This window comes from Thermobia domestica, chromosome 13 (assembly GCF_964235325.1).
Source record: "Thermobia domestica chromosome 13, izTheDome1.hap1.1, whole genome shotgun sequence".
Classification (NCBI taxonomy): Eukaryota; Metazoa; Arthropoda; class Insecta; order Zygentoma; family Lepismatidae; genus Thermobia; species Thermobia domestica.
The window spans coordinates 147,027,050-147,044,330 of NC_137466.1; the positions used below are offsets into that span (position 1 = coordinate 147,027,050).

Consider the following 17,281-nt stretch of genomic DNA (forward strand, 5'->3'; position numbering starts at 1 on the left):
TATTAATAATAGCAAAAAGATTTAAAATAATTTAACTTAATTCTAAATTTTTATACATTGGTATGCTGCAGACTTAATGATTTTCTTTTCTAAGTTATTTTGTATTACCTGTCGTTTATCTGCAAAAGAGTCGTGATCTATCTATACCTTAAACGATCTCAATCGTATTTTTAATTCATTAATGTGAGTACGACGGGGTATTAAATTCATCTAGAAGGTGACGAACTACGAATCCTCTCGGATGTGGATTTTATAGTTAGGTCCTTGTATGTTAATCATGCAAATTCTGGACTCGTTACAATAACTCTTTCTTTCTTTTCTGCAGATAAACACTGAAGGTGCAATGATTTAGAAGCTTGAGGCACCGAACGTCATTAGCTTAATCCACCTTCAGGGAAATGAGCAAAGCAGACCCATGAGGAGACGAAAGAAGTCTATGGAAATGAAAGCCCATTATATGAGATTGTATCCAAGTGGAAACGGCAATTCCAAACTGGAAACATGGCCACTACGAACCAGGAGCGTTATTTCAGATTTTGCTTGGGGAGGGAGCAAGACCCCTTGATATTAGTAAAATTTCGCGTTTTTCACTGATTTATTACTATTCTGTTGATAAAATCTATATACATCTTAAACTCAGGGGGGGCAAATGCCCCTCCCTGCCCCCCCCCCTAAATGACGCCCCTGCCACGAACGCCTCTAGATCTGGAAGATCATCTTGCACTGATGATTCCGCTTTAACGGAGAAAGTTGAGAAGATCATAATGAAGACAGGAGTGTTATGTGTGCAATTGTTACAATAAGTTATGAGTCTGCCTGGAATACCATTCACAACTAGCTGCATTTTCAGAAAATCTCAGCACGGTAGGTGCCACGACTGCTCACACCTTCCAGAAGAGAAATTGCGAGGACGCTGCAAGAGAAATGTTGCATCGCTGTGAGGTGGATGAAGAGGACTTTTTCGGCAGATTAGTGACATTGAATGAAAGTTAGGTTTATCTTTATAACCCAGAAACAAAGAAAATAAGCAAACAATGAAACACCCCTCCTTTTCCAACTCTAAAAAGGCACGAGTACAGAAGCCTGCCGTCAATGTTATACTTTTCATTTTCTGGGACTGTGAATGTTTCATCATGGCCGAGTACCTGCCACAGGAACAAACTATTACTAGTACTTATTATTTCCATCTTCCATCTTCCATTCTAGTACTTATTATTTCCATTATTTCCAGCTCACTCCGCCCATGCATCCATGATGAAGGCAGTAAAATTAAGATATGAAATATTGCCCCATCCTCATACTCGCCCAACCTAGCACAAAGAAACTTCTTACATTTATCCGAAATGAAGCATCCACTCAAAGGACGACATTTTGATAGTAGGGATGACGTCATTTCTGAGGTTGAATTATGATTTGAAAGCCAAACTGCAGCATTTACAGAACGAGCTTATGGAAAATGAAGAATTTCAGGCAAAGTGTGTCGCTAGACACGGTGATTACGTAAAGGACTAATACTATCATGGTGCCAGAGTTTTCCGAAGTGGATTTCTTCTACGTGATTGCAAGAACTTTTTGATATCTCCACGTACTACTCTACATCACGTATAAAAACGAAATCTTCTTTAAGTAACTTTATCTTATTCTTGATATACTCTAGCTATTCTTACATATTATATAATCCTAAATATTTGCATATAATGTCCTTAGAGCGTACCGTCGTATCTCAGATATGATCTTCAATCTAAATCTTGATACATCTATATTTGGACAAACTAAAGTCTGTCAGCCATCTTTAGTATGTACAATTTTCAAAAACACTTTCTGTGCCCAACAATTACAAGGATAGTGTGTCGTGAATCAAAAGGGTTGTGACCTTATTTTTTAGACATGAGAAGAGAATTCTTTCTAATATTTGGTTATGTTGTTGGCAGAAATGATTAATAATTTCTTTCAAAATTAATTTTGAAGTGTCAGCGTGACTAGGAGTTTGCTATACATAATATCGACATAAAGAAAAAGATTTAGAACCACTGAAATAAATAAATAACATTAATAATAATAAAAATGAAACTAATTAACGGAGAATTGGTTATCTTGATTAGAGCTTTCTGTGACCAAGATACTATCATTCTGCTGGTAGTTGTACTAATTAGTAAGACTTAAGTATATTCATAATCTTGAAATGTAGGTATGGGGAAGAATTGATTCTTCTATTTTATTTTAGGTTCCTCGCTTATTTCCTGTAGGATAAAGAAGAAGGATGCTCAGTGAAAGTTAATTAGAACAAACTAATTGATGGAACAAGATGGGAGAAAACGTGATAATCCCGAGAAGACCCACTGACAGGAAGTTGTGCACCTTAAATTTGCATGGCCTAGGACCAAACCTGGAACCCCCCACAAAGAGGTAAGCGCTCTACAAGTTTTTCTAAAGTCAGACTGTATTCACTAAAGCATTATGAGACTCGAAAAAGCGTTATACTTAAAGAAAAAAACAGGCTACATTCACTAAACATCATGAGACTCGAAGAAAAAGCGTTCTACGTTTTTTTCAAGTCAGACTTTTTCACTAAACCATCATGAAACTCGATCAAAAAAAAAAAAAAAAAAAAAAAAGAAAAAGGTGCTTTACAATTATTTTTAAATCAAATTTTATTCGCCTAAACCATACGAGACTCAAAAGAAAAGTGGAATGGGCTGTGCACGAGACAAAATTTGAGCCTGTGTCGTCTCGGAAAGATGTAAAAATGATATATTTTCTTGGAGAATCCAAATGTTTCTATTGGAAAAGCTCTCATCCCGTCTTTTGGCCTACCTTGAGGATATGGAGTAGAGAACCAATGTAAAAATGCTAGTGGAAGTTGAGAAAGTCTGACAATTAATATTAAACAAAATTAAATGTTTTTAACTTAATGTTCCACAAAAAATACGTTTGCACATTACTTTAGAATAAATTTATTTGTTAGGAATGTTACAGAGTAGAAAATAGGACGTGAGGAAAAACGAAGATATTAATGGAGAGTACCGAACTTCATGAAAACATTATTATTATTATTATTATTATTATTATTATTATTATTATTATTATTATTATTATTATTATTATTATTATTATTATTATTATTATTATTATTATTATTAGGATCTAAAGCCAGAGGAATCTTGGGCTTATTAAATGGGTTGCTAAATACTTTAAAGATATTATAACCTGTAAAATTTTATATTGTGCTTATGTTCAATCTCATCTGGAATATGCAACTTTAATATGGAACCGAAATCTTGTTGGTATTGCTCAAGTTCTTGAGTCAATTCAAATCTCTGTCTTGGTCTGGCTTAGATTCAAATTTAAATTGAATGAGATGACTATTGGGGAGATTTTCGCTAGGCTTGATTTACTCTCACTTGATGTTAGGAGAAATTTGAGGTAAATAAGGCTTATTCGCGATGTAATACATGCTAGGGTGAACCTAATTGAATAGCTATATATTTGAATTCTTTCGCATATCCCCACGGACTATCGATCTATTTTATTTAATAAGAAATTAATTGGTACTCCGCTATTTATTAGTGTAAAGAATATAAACAAAAAAAAATATCTTTGAAAATTGATCTATTCAATGTAAATTTTGCTCTACTTAAAAAAAAACAATATTTAGAATGTGTTATCAGGTAAAAATATAAATTCGTCATTGTTCCATTTGGTATATTGTCTATTAAATTCCAATTGTCTTTTGTTTGATGTACGTTATTTATCTGCTCATGTTCTTTTTTATATATACTCTTTGGAAATTTAGTTTAAGTTTATTAGTGTTCATTATATTTTACTTTGTTATACATTACATCACAGTTCTTAATTTAATAGATATTTGAATGGAGGTCATCTCGAAATTTAATTTTGAAATCTAAGCTTTGTAACAATTTTCTTTGCTTTGCTTAAATATCTTACAATAAATAAAATATAAAGTACAAATAGACTTCCAATCTAAGCTTGTATCAAGTTCGTGTATAACATTTAATTTTGTAGGTGATCGAAATATTTGGATGTATCATTTTTAAACTCGTTTATATATATATATATTTACTTTGTAATCCTCCATTGAAAATTCTTTGTATCTTTGTGACGATTTATGGCTTAGGCTGTGGTCACTATTATCAATAAATTTAAATTCAAATTATTATTATTTTGCGGTGAGTAACCTGTCTCTGATGATACTCGTAGAATATTTAAATGCTAAATATGAAATGCCTCTCAGACGCAACATTGAATTTGTTAATGCATGCAGAAATAGAAAATTAAAAACCTTTGTAAGCTCTGTCTGAATAAGCAATGCCAGATTGCTAGCAAGATGGCTTCAGATGACAACACATTCTGGGGTCTTTAACTTCTGAATAACCACACAGACTTCAGTAGCAAGAGAAAGGAAATGAACGTTTGACAGTTACGTACTCCAGAGTCAAAATTCTCCCATTGTGTAACTTATTTAATATATTCGTTTATCCTTTCATCCGTCTGTCAATTGACAGGTATCAAGAGCAAAGATAGTTAGAGATAGCGAGAAATGTCTTTTTCTTTGGATCCAATTCTATGTCCCAAGAATAAGTTTCATTTCCTCCGTTAACCGGAAGTAGTAGAAATAGACCATTTTCGGTTTCAATGTTCATCACCACAGACCAGTTTATTTATTTGTGGTTTTTAATCGTAGACCAAAGAGCTATGGATTCTGTGAGTTTGATTCCAATCGTCCCAGTTCTTCTAGGCTAGGCCCAAGAGCCGAAAGCCTAACTGAAATACACAAATCGGAAGTTAGTGCCCAAAAGAAATACATCAAAATCTTACATTCCCTTTTATAAACATACGAGATTTCTTGAACACAAACGTGCACAGACAATGCACTAAAACTTGAAACCATTTTGGGGTCAATCGACGTTGGGGGCGAGGGTGAACTGGCCTCTAAACTAGGTACGCCAAGGAAGCTTTACAAACTAACGGAGATCATTTTGGTGCCAATCAGCAGGGATGGTGATAAACATTTGAGACTATTTTATGGAATTCGGAAGAATGAGAAGGGGTATGTCTAAACAAACATGGAATTTTCAGTATTTTACAATAAACAAATGGAGGACCTTGTTTACTATATAAAAATGATGATTGTGCAAAGACATGGAGTTCACTCTGGCTCAGTGGAAGAGTTTTCGTTTGTAATGGAATAGATTCGATGCCAGGTCATAGGAGTCTGTGATGGATAGCATCATGTTAATGGGTTTTCTTAAGATTTTTCCGTTTCCTCCCACCAATTATTTCATAATCACTACTTTTATTAATCATCCGTCTCTTTTCGCCTACTGCGGGACATAAAATTGGAAATTTCATTTAACTTGAAACACATAAACTGGTGTGCAAAACTTAAAGACAACAGTAATTTCAGCATGCTGTGTTACTCCCAAGTGGTATAGATTGGTGAACTTGAACAATACATAGAAGGAAGTGGTGTTAAAGTATGATACAGGAAACAACAGACAAAAGCATGCGATTAGAAGAAATAAGAAATAAAATGGCACATTTACACAGATACAATAACTTACACTGAAGGCATTGATGGGTCCCAGACATTACAGAAGGAGTAAAATGATCCATAAAATGTGTGTGATCATCATGGACAGCATGCATACTCTACAACATGCTCTCGTGCTGCTTACAAGGTTGGTAAATACTTTTTGAGGCATGGAGTTCCGTTCCTCCACCGCCGCTGATTACCAGGGGGGGTTCCAGGGGGGCGATCAGGGTGATCGCCCCCCCAGAAAAGGAAGCTTTCTTATTTTATATATATAAATAAAATCCATCCCAAAGTTTGGAGCCCTTAAAAGTAGCAGTATGACAACCTACCGCCTCCCCCTAGAAGTCGGCCCTGGATTCGCCCCTTCTGTTTACAACTACTGCATAATCCTTGGTGCTTTGGGACATGCAGTAAAATGTCTTCCCATAGCATCTCACATGTGTTCACCGGAATTCGAGTCGGGAGGATGTACAGGTCAGTCCATTCTCTAAATATCCTTTCGTTCTAAGAGCTCTGCCACCTGCACTGTTCGATGCGGTCGCGCATTATCATCCATAGAGATGAAATCGGCACCTACTACATCTCTGGAAATACGTACTTGGGAAAGGAGTAGAGTGCCATAGCAATGTTCACCAGAGAACTCAAACATTTCGAGGTTGATATGTCCATGAAAAATTATGCTCTCCACACAAGAACAACTAGACAACCAAAACGATCATGTTAGACAATATTCCTACGTTCATTGTGTGCACTGCCTGCTACATCCGCTCCGCAGTGATCGTGTGTTTTCACATCTCACCAGCTAATGTACGTCCAGAGTCACTGTTCAGACTGAATCTGCTTTTATCAGAGAAGAGAATGCTACCACTTCTCCTTGATCCAGTCTTGATATTCTTGGCATCATCGCAAACGGTGCCGCCAATTTGCGGATGTCAATGAAACACGACGTAATGGCCTTCGGGCGAAGAGACTACTCCTATATAGTCGAGCGTGAGATGAAAGGCTCCTTCCGATCCAGTTAACTGTATTTGCAATTATTTCTGCTGTTTGACATCGGTCCCTTCTTGCCTCGGATGACAATACTTCTGTATAGCAGTCATTCACTGCTGTAGTTAACCGTGGTCGACCACCACAATTCCTTTTCACAGCTCTGCTTGTGGTTCGTAAGGCAGCTTAACAGCTCTCTGACTGTGTCATTCCTTTCATTCAATTGCTTCAAGTTGAGGAGCAGATCCATTCGGTGCTACGGTCATGCTGACGTCACATCATGCATCGTTTTTCATCCTGTGCGTAATGCGCATGCGGGAGGCTTCTAGCAATGTGCTTCGGACTTTCATTCGTTTTCATCAACTACGCAGTTTGTTATGTTACGACACTTTATCTATCTTCATCTTTAAGTTTTGCACACCTATGTAAACAAGATATATATATATATATATATATATATATATATATATATATATATATATATATATATAATAGCTATACACTTATTATTATTATTATTATTATTATTATTATTATTATTATTATTATTATTATTATTATTATTATTATTATTTAAATTATCAGTTTTAGATATGAATTTGGGTTCTTCAAACCTTCACTTGACGAATCGCCCAGAATAAACAAAAACAGTTTTAGCTTTATTACGTTAGTTAGCGCATTTTCCCAATAAAGTATTTAGTAGAAAACATTTTAGAAGCAAGTTTTGCTAGAATGATGAATCATGCATGCTTCTTCTTTCTTTTCATCTTATATACAAGAAAAAGAAAGAAAGAAAGAATCCTATTTATTTACAATTCGTTGTTATTTATGACTACAAGACCTTGCCAAAGTTTCCGGCAATAATTTGTTTGTTTTCTAAAGGGAAGGGTGGAGGAGGTGTGAACATGAAGAAACAGAAAGAGAGAGAGAGAGAGAGAGAGAAAGAGAAATCCACGTGAATATCACGTGGTATCACGTGACAAAATCGTGGAGGATGTGGTAAAATGAAAAAAGACAGAAATAAAGAAAACAAAACAGCAATCACCTATACAGTAGCATATAAAAAAAGAAAAAGAAAGTTATTAAAATTATCTAAATGTCAAAGAAAAAAGTAAAAAGAGGAAGCTACGTGTGGTAACTGAACTAGAAATATGAAGAAAACAAACGAATGAATGATAAATATCGGTAATGAAAGAGGATGTTTACAGAATACTGTTAAAACCTAACTGACCAACCGTAACATGCTTGTAGAATAGAATTTCACCAATAAATGTTTACTTACATACAATTTTGTACTTCTGTGTAGCTGAAGATTTCGTACCCATGTGGTCCTGTGCTTAATACAATCTTGGTGATGGAAATCCTCGTGCATAATTTTCGAGAAAATCGAAATTTCTTTTGTAAACCTAAAAAAATTGATATTGTAGGATAACCATGGCCATCTATTAAGATAAACTGAGATTGAAGTAACTTTTATCAATCTTTTCATTGTAACACTAGGGTGGGTTAATGAGATAGGCCTATAGCCTAAAATTATGTTTAGCTCTAAAGCTTCAATTTTTGTTTTCTAATTATATTATTGTTTAAAAATGAGACATACGTACATTACTAGATAGATTAGGGTTTTTCAACCTTTGGTACGCGCGAATCGTTGGTGGTGGTGCGTATGACATATGGTAGTATGTTTTGGTGATACGCCGATGGAAAAGGTTGAGAAACCTGAACAACCCTCTGTTTAACAATATTCACGACACGTAAAAGTGATATTCAATAGAAACAACACTCAAAACTTTTCAGTAGCTGGTAAAGCTGTTGTGTAGTTACCGTTTTCGCCGCTAGGGCAATAGGAGATCAAATGGCTTGGAATGAAGACAAAAAAGCGTTTTGTGTGATCGATTTTTCACTTCTGCCAGTCTGTTATCACTGTTCAACATAATTTAGAGGGACGTTTGGTGAAGATGTATCCAGTGGGCACAATACACCCGTAAGTGTAATTATGAATTTAAAGGAAATGACATATGCGAGCAGTGAGCCCAAGTTGACCGACCGTCCATGGAACCGAGACAACTCTGGAGCGTGTGACACGAGTTTCGTACGAAGTCCACAGAAATCTACCACCGCAGCCAGCAAGGAAGTAGACACCTCGCAACCAACTGTTTGAAAGATTTCACACCAAGTTTCTGATTTCATTAGTACTGTTTTCAATTGTTGCAGGGTCTGAAACCAATCGACAAATCCAAGAGACAGTCTTTCTACGAGGACATGCAAATTGAAAAGGAAAATGATTGCTCCACGGAGTTATTGGCGTTCAATGATGAAGCCACATACCACCTGTCAGGTAAAGTACACAAACATAATGTCAGAATTGGGAGTCTGGGAAATATTAAATGTTATGTGAAGCATGCACTCAACTCCTCCAAAGTAAATGTTTTTTGTACTGTCAGTTATAAAAGGTGTGTGTCCCTTTCTTCTTCGACGAAAGTACAAGCACGGTGACTTTGTACTTCCAAATGTTGCCGACATGGCTTCTTCCACAACCTGAACAGGATATTCCCGGCTTCAATTATCAACATGACGGACCACCACTCCATTCCCACTCAAATGTCAGACCTGAACTGAATAGGCGACTATAATCGATTGAGAATTCCGGTAGAGATGACAGTAAACGTTTGCATTGGTCTCTACGTTCCCTCGACCTTTCACCCTGTGATATTTCTTTTTCTCTGGGGTTTTGTCAGACTATATATTTCGCTACTTTTATCAAATACCATCCAGGATCTTCAGTGTTAGCATTACAGAGTCCATTGCATTAGTGTATCGCTCAATGTTACAATGTGTTTGGCAGGGAAAGGTCTACGGGTTAGGTGTGTGTCACGTGGCAAAGAGATGTTATGTGATGTGAACCATATGTAAAGCAAAACTTTTTGAGTTTCCGCTTCCGTTGATACCACTTTCATGTGTCTAAGCGTTGTTAAACGAGATTTATTCATGTTTTTAATCAGTAAGATCATTTGTAATTACAAATTGTATTAGAAGAAAAGATAAACTGTTAAGTAGCAGGTGGTTTCTGGTATAGCTATTTGTTTTTTTGCAACGTTGACAAACATAACCTACTCGTAGAAATAAGAATTTTTTATATTATTTTATTTTATTTATTTGTATTTATTTGTATACAATTCTACACATTTATGACACACTCCTAATGTGAATGAATATACACAACAACTGGCGGATCAATTATGTCAGCGTACAACAATACCGGAATTGATGTTTGCAGTACATGCGGAGGTTGGCTATCGGTTTTATCTAGTGCATCAACTACGCCATTGATGAATAAATTAAATAATATTGGAGAAAGCTGTCACCCCTGTCTTAGGCCTATGTAAGATGGTATAGGTTCGGACATTTTATTTCGTTCGCTTTTACACAGAAATCGACCCGTTTGTATATTTTCTCGATACTTTGAAGTGTTTGAGTGGACATCCCGTACGTTCTTAGTTTGTACAGTAAAGCAGTTCTGCTAACGGTGTCGAAAAGATTATTATTATTATTATTATTATTATTATTATTATTATTATTATTATTATTATTATTATTATTATTATTATTATTATTATTATTATTATTATAAATTCATCGCTGTTGTTCTTTTATTTTGCATTCAATTCCCGACGGGAGCTCATGTAAGATTGCATTCCACGTTAAGCTATAGGTCTTCGCCTCATATTGTCTCGCTGTTAAACAGGACACTAAACTCAAATCCAATCCAATTTAATTTTATAAATTTTATTTCAACATCTAATTGTTAGTTTCTTCCCAAGATCATTTGCACACTCAATGTAAGGTAATCTGGGGCCGCGGTGGCTCAGTGGTAGAGCGTTCACCTCTGGTGCTTGGGGTCCCGGGTTCGATCCCAGCCCCCGCCAAGTGAACTTTGTGGTGGACAAACACCGTGTGCGTGGGTTTTCTCGGGGCTCTCCCGTTTCCTCCCACTTTCTTCATTCCACCATTTCATTCATTACTCATCATCACCGTCTCCTTTAGCCTAACCGGCATAAGCGTGGGACGTAAAACTCAAAGATTTCATTTCATTTTTCAATGTAAGGTGTGTTGCATTCGCCTATTCCTTGATCGTGGCCATTGATCTAATGATTTTATTAATCCGCAGATAGCTACGCTAAAGGTTGAGATTTAAAATGCCACTTAGGCACATATGTGATCCCATCTTGACTTCTTAATTATTGTCTCATGTTCTTGTTTTGCTTTCAAGTTTCATTATCAAAATAAAATACAGAATACATGTAGTATAAATAAAAGGTACGAGGACACCATATTGAATATTCTCTTTCACATTTGTTAATATATCTAGGTAAATCATGTCACGATTCAGTCATTAATGAAATATTTTTTTCACAAAATATGAATAAAATTATTATAGGTACTTTCAGAAAACTTCGACCGAAAAAATAATCGTGAAGAATAAACTTTTCCTTTTTTCTGATCATTAAAAAAAGTCTTATGGGCTGTTACAGGCATTGGCGGATGTAGAAGGTAAAAACTGGGGGGCAGCCAGTACCCAGACTATATGATATATACAGGTATATCAGGGGTGCCCACAAGGGGGGCTATGACTCAAACTGCGTCATTGAAATATTGGGGGGGGGTAAAAATCTATATAAATATGTTTGAGAGGGTGTAAAAATTAATCGAAAAGATTTTTTTTCCATGGAAGAACACCTACGGGTAAGCAATTGAGGGGGGTGCGTCATGGACATGAGGGGGGGCACCACTGGGTATATATATATATATATATGGCATATATTCCGAAGTTGGGCGTCCGCTTTCGCCACTTTTTTTTCGCTGTTATCTCCTTTCCACACTTCTAGCAATTTGTTATAAGGTTCATTAATCCGTGCTCTTTACAAACTTTTAAAAGATTTTGTTCCTTATCAACGTATTGCTTCACAAATGTTAAAACTGTTACTTCATTGCCCTTGTACATTCGCCATGTTGATAACATAAATGCTAGTTTCTTTCCCACAATGCAACTGTTCGGTTACCTTCCGCCAAGTAGTTCCCTCCGCTCGCCGTATAGTCCCATGTTTATAACCGCTTATATATAACAAATAAACAGATTTTTTGAGACTCTTATATATTATCAAGCACAAAAACGATCAAATTATAAATATCTTTCCTGTAAATTTTAAAAATTTTGCTGGAAACGGACGCCCAACTTTAGAACTTAACCCTATATATATATATATAAAGATAGATAGATATTTTTCTGGAATATGTAATCTCAAAAAGTTTTCTTTCCATTGCAGAGGCGTAGCTACATAGACGTCCGCCAGGAAGCAGTTTAATCGAAGTGAGCAATATTTACTTATTTATCGACACCACAAGCATTACTGCCCAATTATGGTGTCTACATATAATACATAATTTTAAATTATAATGATACTAAGACTTGAATTAAAATAATATATTTTCCCTGAAAACTTTTTTTTTTTTTTTTTTTTTTTTTTTACAAAATACTCACTCTTACTCTTTTATTTATTTATTTATTTGTGAACAACAGCACACCAGGCAAAGCCCAATTAAAGTGTTGGTGCTTACAAAATAAACTTACAATAATTTTCTTGAACATATTATAGTTCATATTACATATATCAATTTCGTTGTGTTCGATACATAATTTGTTATAAGAAGAGCATATCTTCCAGATTGGTGACTTCAATAATACGTTGGTTCTTGCCTTTTTGCAATAGAACAGACCAGAGTTTTAAGAGTCGAGACATGAAAATTTAGTGTCCATATCAGAACTGTACGATTAAACTCATTTTGTACTATTTTACGAAGCAAGATCAGATCTACCACATTTCGCTTTTGTTCTAGTGTAGGGATACAGAAGTTGTCTATTAATGTAAGATAGTTTTCGTAAGATGGATAGATTCCAGTGCTCTTGTATACTAAGTATTTGATAAATTTGGATTGGACTTTTTCGAGTTGGTTTCGGTATTGTTGTTGCGATGGGTAGGGATGCGCTCGAGTCGAGACATGTCTCGAATCTCGACTCGACTCGACTCGAATTCGAGTCGAGATTCGAGTCGAGACACACTTTGTAAAATTCGAGACGAGTCGAGACAAACGTGTTTCTCGACTCGAATTTTCGAGTCGAGACACGAGTCGAGTCGAGACAGCTCATAAAAATCTCGACTCGACTCGAATGTCTCGAAAATTTTTCTAAAACTTTTAATATTATTATGAAGAAATTATTCACTCAGGAACAGCCTTGAAACCAATTCCAGCATTTATTACTTTAGAAAGGTACAGAACGCATAAATTTAATAGTTAATCTTCCGAGATCAAGATTTAATTTTCAGCTCAATTCAGTTAATTAAAACTAGTAATTAATGTCGTGATATTTGATTGTACTTCAAATATAATAATAATAATAATAATAATAATAATAATAATAATAATAATAATAATAATAATAATAATTGATTATCTAGTTTGTATAAAACTATTATCGGTAGCCTATATCTAGTCTGTATAAGAACATTGCAATAAAGTGAACATCATAAATTCTCTGAATGAGCAATTGGCAGTCTATAGTAATTTAGCATAGTTATAACTATTGTGTTTTTATTTCCATGAACGCCATAGGGCTACATAACTTCTGGACAGGGCCGGATTTATGGGGGTGCAAAGGTGCACGCTACCCCCCCTTTGTTGTAAATATACCTATCTAAAATGAGAAGCTAGCAGTAAAAATACCGCGACACTGGTGTGTCGTGAATGGGCCACTGGTGTACCGCGAGGATATCAAAACAAAATTATTAATTCTATAGCAATCAAATTGCAAAACGTAGGGGAAAATGTATATTTGTATTGCACATTACTATCAACCTCTACTATGAATATACAACTTTCATGCCGTGTTACTTTTCTGTACATTTCTAATGTTGAAAAAAGTATTTGTTATTGTTATGACCATTATTGCTTCTTTATCGTTACAGACTATTTCGTAACTTGAAAATTTAAAATATTATTCAATCCTTTCGATAAATTATTTACATTTGTGTTTTAAAAGTAAAATAGATTTATTTGTTCGTTCGTTATTTAATGATCTTCATTCTTAGTAAAAGGTTGGATACAGTTTTCGAAAGAGTAAGCGTATTTTTAATAACCTGAGTCCAACATTTCATTGCAGTTGTTTTCTCCTTTTAAATTAGAATGAAAAATAAGCATAGTGATTTACCACGAGGAAAACCCAGTGATCGAGCTTTCTTCTCTGTGCGAAGGAGATAAGTAATCAAAGAAAAAAATACCAGTGTGTTTTATATTTACAAATAATAATATCTATAAGTGTGCCGCGAGAATTCATGTAACACCCGTAGTGTGCTGCAAGTTGAAAAAGGTTGGGAAACGCTGGTTTAGAGGAAAGAATAATTGGTACACTCCCTCCTCCCTGCTCTCTCTCTGCCTAGTATATTTTCTTTATTTTATTGTCTCCGAAACACCATTCCAGACAAATGCTTTTCGGTAGAAAAGTTAGAAACAAACCATCCCGCTCTTGGACAAAGTGGGCAACATGCGGTAGTCAGGTCAATGAACCTGTTTTGGAAATTTTCGTGCAATTTAGGTTACTGAGAGGGTGTAGTTTTTTCAACTATGCCGCCTTCTACTATGGCACGTGCCATAAATAAGTCATCGTCTGATCGTATGGGAAACACCGCTAGTTGTCCTTGCCTGACATCTGTTTCATATTCATATTAGCCAGTGACAACGATAAAGGGCGCGCATACCCTGGAGTGCGGGGGAGCATACTTGAGGGGGCCTCTACAACGTACGCTCAGCAAGGCACCTTTCACTTGTCATTTATAATTTTAATGCATTTTGAAAGCGTTTCTACACAGCTTATAATTAATTCTAACAGTTTCACAGAATTAAACCAGTTGAGAATGCTCCATGAGCATTGCCAGAACGAACTTAAAAAGAATGGAGATATGGAGCGGAAAGGAAAACTGTCATTGTTCCTACCTCGCAAAAATTAGTAAAATATTATTTCTCTATGATTTACAGTTCTCGAGATATGGCTGCTTAAATATCTAGAAATTTGAACTTTTTGGCCAGTATTTGGGGAACGGTGGCCAGTTGGCCAGTAGACAGTTAATCAGTGGACACTGGTTATTATTTGGTATTAAAATGTTCACCACCCTCTTAGGTATTGATCAACACCAATGTGATCTCTCTACAACTTACGGCTCCCAAGCTATGGCTCGTTAAATATCTAGAAATTGGCCATTTTTGGCCAACATCACGGGAACGGTAAGTCATAGAGAGATGATATTGGTGTTAATCAATACCTAAGAGAAAGGTAAACAATTTGGTACCGATATTAATTCGTGGCCACTGGCCATTGGCCAAACCAGTGGCCACCGGTTACTATTTGGTACCAAAAAGTTCACCATCTTCTTAGATATTGATCAACATCAATGTCATCTCTCTACAACTTATGGTCCCTGAGCTATGGCTCCTTAAATAGGTAGAAATTGGCCATTTTTGGCCAATATCACGGGAACGGTAAGTCATAGAGAGATGATATTGGTGTTAGTCAATACCTAAGAGCATGGTATGCATTTTAGTACCGATATTAATTGGTGACCACTATACAACTGGCCATTGGTCAAACTAGTGGCCAATTGGCCAGTGTTAATCGGTTACTATTTGGTACCAAAATGTTCACCATCCTCTTAGGTAATGAACAACATCAATGTGATCTCTCTGTGACTTATGGTTCCCGAGATATGGCTCCTTAAATCTCTGGAAGTCGGCTATTTTTTGGTCAATATCTTGGGAACGGTAAGAGTGACGCAAAAAATTTAATCACTTTTTCTGATAGTTTTTGAAGCTCTATCAAATACACGGTTCAAAATTGAAAAATCGCAAATAACAGACAGACGGACAGACAAACAGACAGACACACAGACATAGAGAATTCAGTATCGAACTTTCTAAGTTCGTTGATAATGAAGTAATAATTAAAATCAAATAATGAGGAATGACTGAACATGAATGTCAGGTTCCTCTTTGCAAATTTCCAAAGATTTTATTTTCCAGTGTAATATTTGCATATTATTATGTTAGTCTATAATGCCATATTTTCGATATCGTGTATCTTAGACTAGAATTACAGTGTATTACAATAAATTATCGTATTTACCAGAAACATCTTCCAAGAAAATAATTCGAGATATAACAACTTGTTATTTGAAGAAGACAGTTGCTTACTGACAAGGGAGTGGCTCCACTGAGATCCGAACGAAACAATTGTGTTCGCATTGGATATGTTATAACTAGACGAATCCCGAAGTTATACGTGTCACCGGGCGGGATATCGTGAGTTACAACATATTCAACGAACTTAAAAAGTTCGTTACTGAATTCTCTATTTTGTACACTGCATTAAATAGAGCATCAAAAACTATCAGACAAAATGATTAAATTTTTCGCGCCACTCTAACCGTTCGCAAGATAGTGGCCAAAAAATGACCGATTTACAGAAATGTAAGCAGCCATATCTCGGGAACCGTAAGTCATAGAGAGATCATATTGGTGTTGATCAATATCTAAAAGGATGGTGAACATTTTGGTACCAAATAGTAACCGGTAGTCACTGTCCAACTGGCCAGTGGTTTGGCCAATGGCCAGTTAGCCAGTGGCCACCAATTAATATCAGAACAAAAATGTTTAACATTCTATTAGGGATTGATTACCACCAATATCATATTTCTATGGCTTACCGTTCCCGTGATATTGGCCAAAAACATAGCCAATTTCTAAATATTTAAAAAGCCATAGCTAGGAAATTACCTGCTAGAATAGTTTGAACCGAGTCATTTGTTCGGAAACGATTGGGTAAATCGAAAACTCGGTGAACATGTATCCCGTCATTTTCAAGGCCACACTTTTTTGGGGTAAAAAGTTTGCCCCAGGGTTCCCCGCAGGGCCCCAGACAGGATCCAACTAAAAAGTTTCAAATGGCAAGGGGGGTTAAGTAGCACATCGTTTGAAATTTGTTGTAAAATGAAGGAAAATGGAGCAAGTGTCGACTCTCTACGACAACCCTGTGCAAAATGGCGGCGGTTCAAAATGAAAACAAAAACTTAATTGAAAAGTCCACGGCCACTCGTATAAATCGAAAATGGTGAGACAAATGTAAAAACAAGAAAGGACGTGTGGCATTACGAAATCGAGCTAAAGAGAATTTCACAGTAAATATCAAGCTCAAGCTCGAATTAGTGAGAAACTTGACTAGTGTGATCCTCATTGAGATTAGCGAACGCGAGCTCCATTGAGGATAGAGAGCATGAGCCCGAGTGAGTCACGGTTGCAAAATTACCAATTTTACTTCTTTCTTTCTTTTCTTTTCTTTTCTTTTTTTTTTTTTTTTCCTACTCCAATGCGTAAGGTTTATGAACAGCAGAAGTGCTTGCTAGAAAGACTTTAATTAGCATTGCTTGAATTATCCATAGACTAGGAACTGCTTAGATATCTAATGCAACTTACGTTCGCATTTTAACAATTCAGGTTGTAATTAAAACCTTGAATACTAAGCAGATGGGCACGTAGAATGTTTTGTTTGGGTGTATTTCTAATACGCAATTAATTCTTCGTAAACAAATACTACTCTATAGTATCTGAAGCGGCTTGAGTTGGGTTGAATGAAAACGT

The 17,281-nt window shown here is 35.8% G+C and overlaps 1 long non-coding RNA gene across 2 annotated transcripts in view; it reads left to right on the forward strand.

Annotated features, from left to right (window-relative positions):
* LOC145668625 (uncharacterized) overlaps positions 1–17,281 on the forward strand; it is a 67,464-nt gene that overhangs the window by 19,686 nt on the left and 30,497 nt on the right. For both annotated transcript variants that reach the window (XR_014128052.1, XR_014128051.1), the window contains 3 exons: positions 2,225–2,406; positions 8,756–8,879; positions 11,866–11,909. This is a non-coding gene — a long non-coding RNA (uncharacterized LOC145668625). The remainder of the gene's footprint in view (positions 1–2,224; positions 2,407–8,755; positions 8,880–11,865; positions 11,910–17,281) is intronic.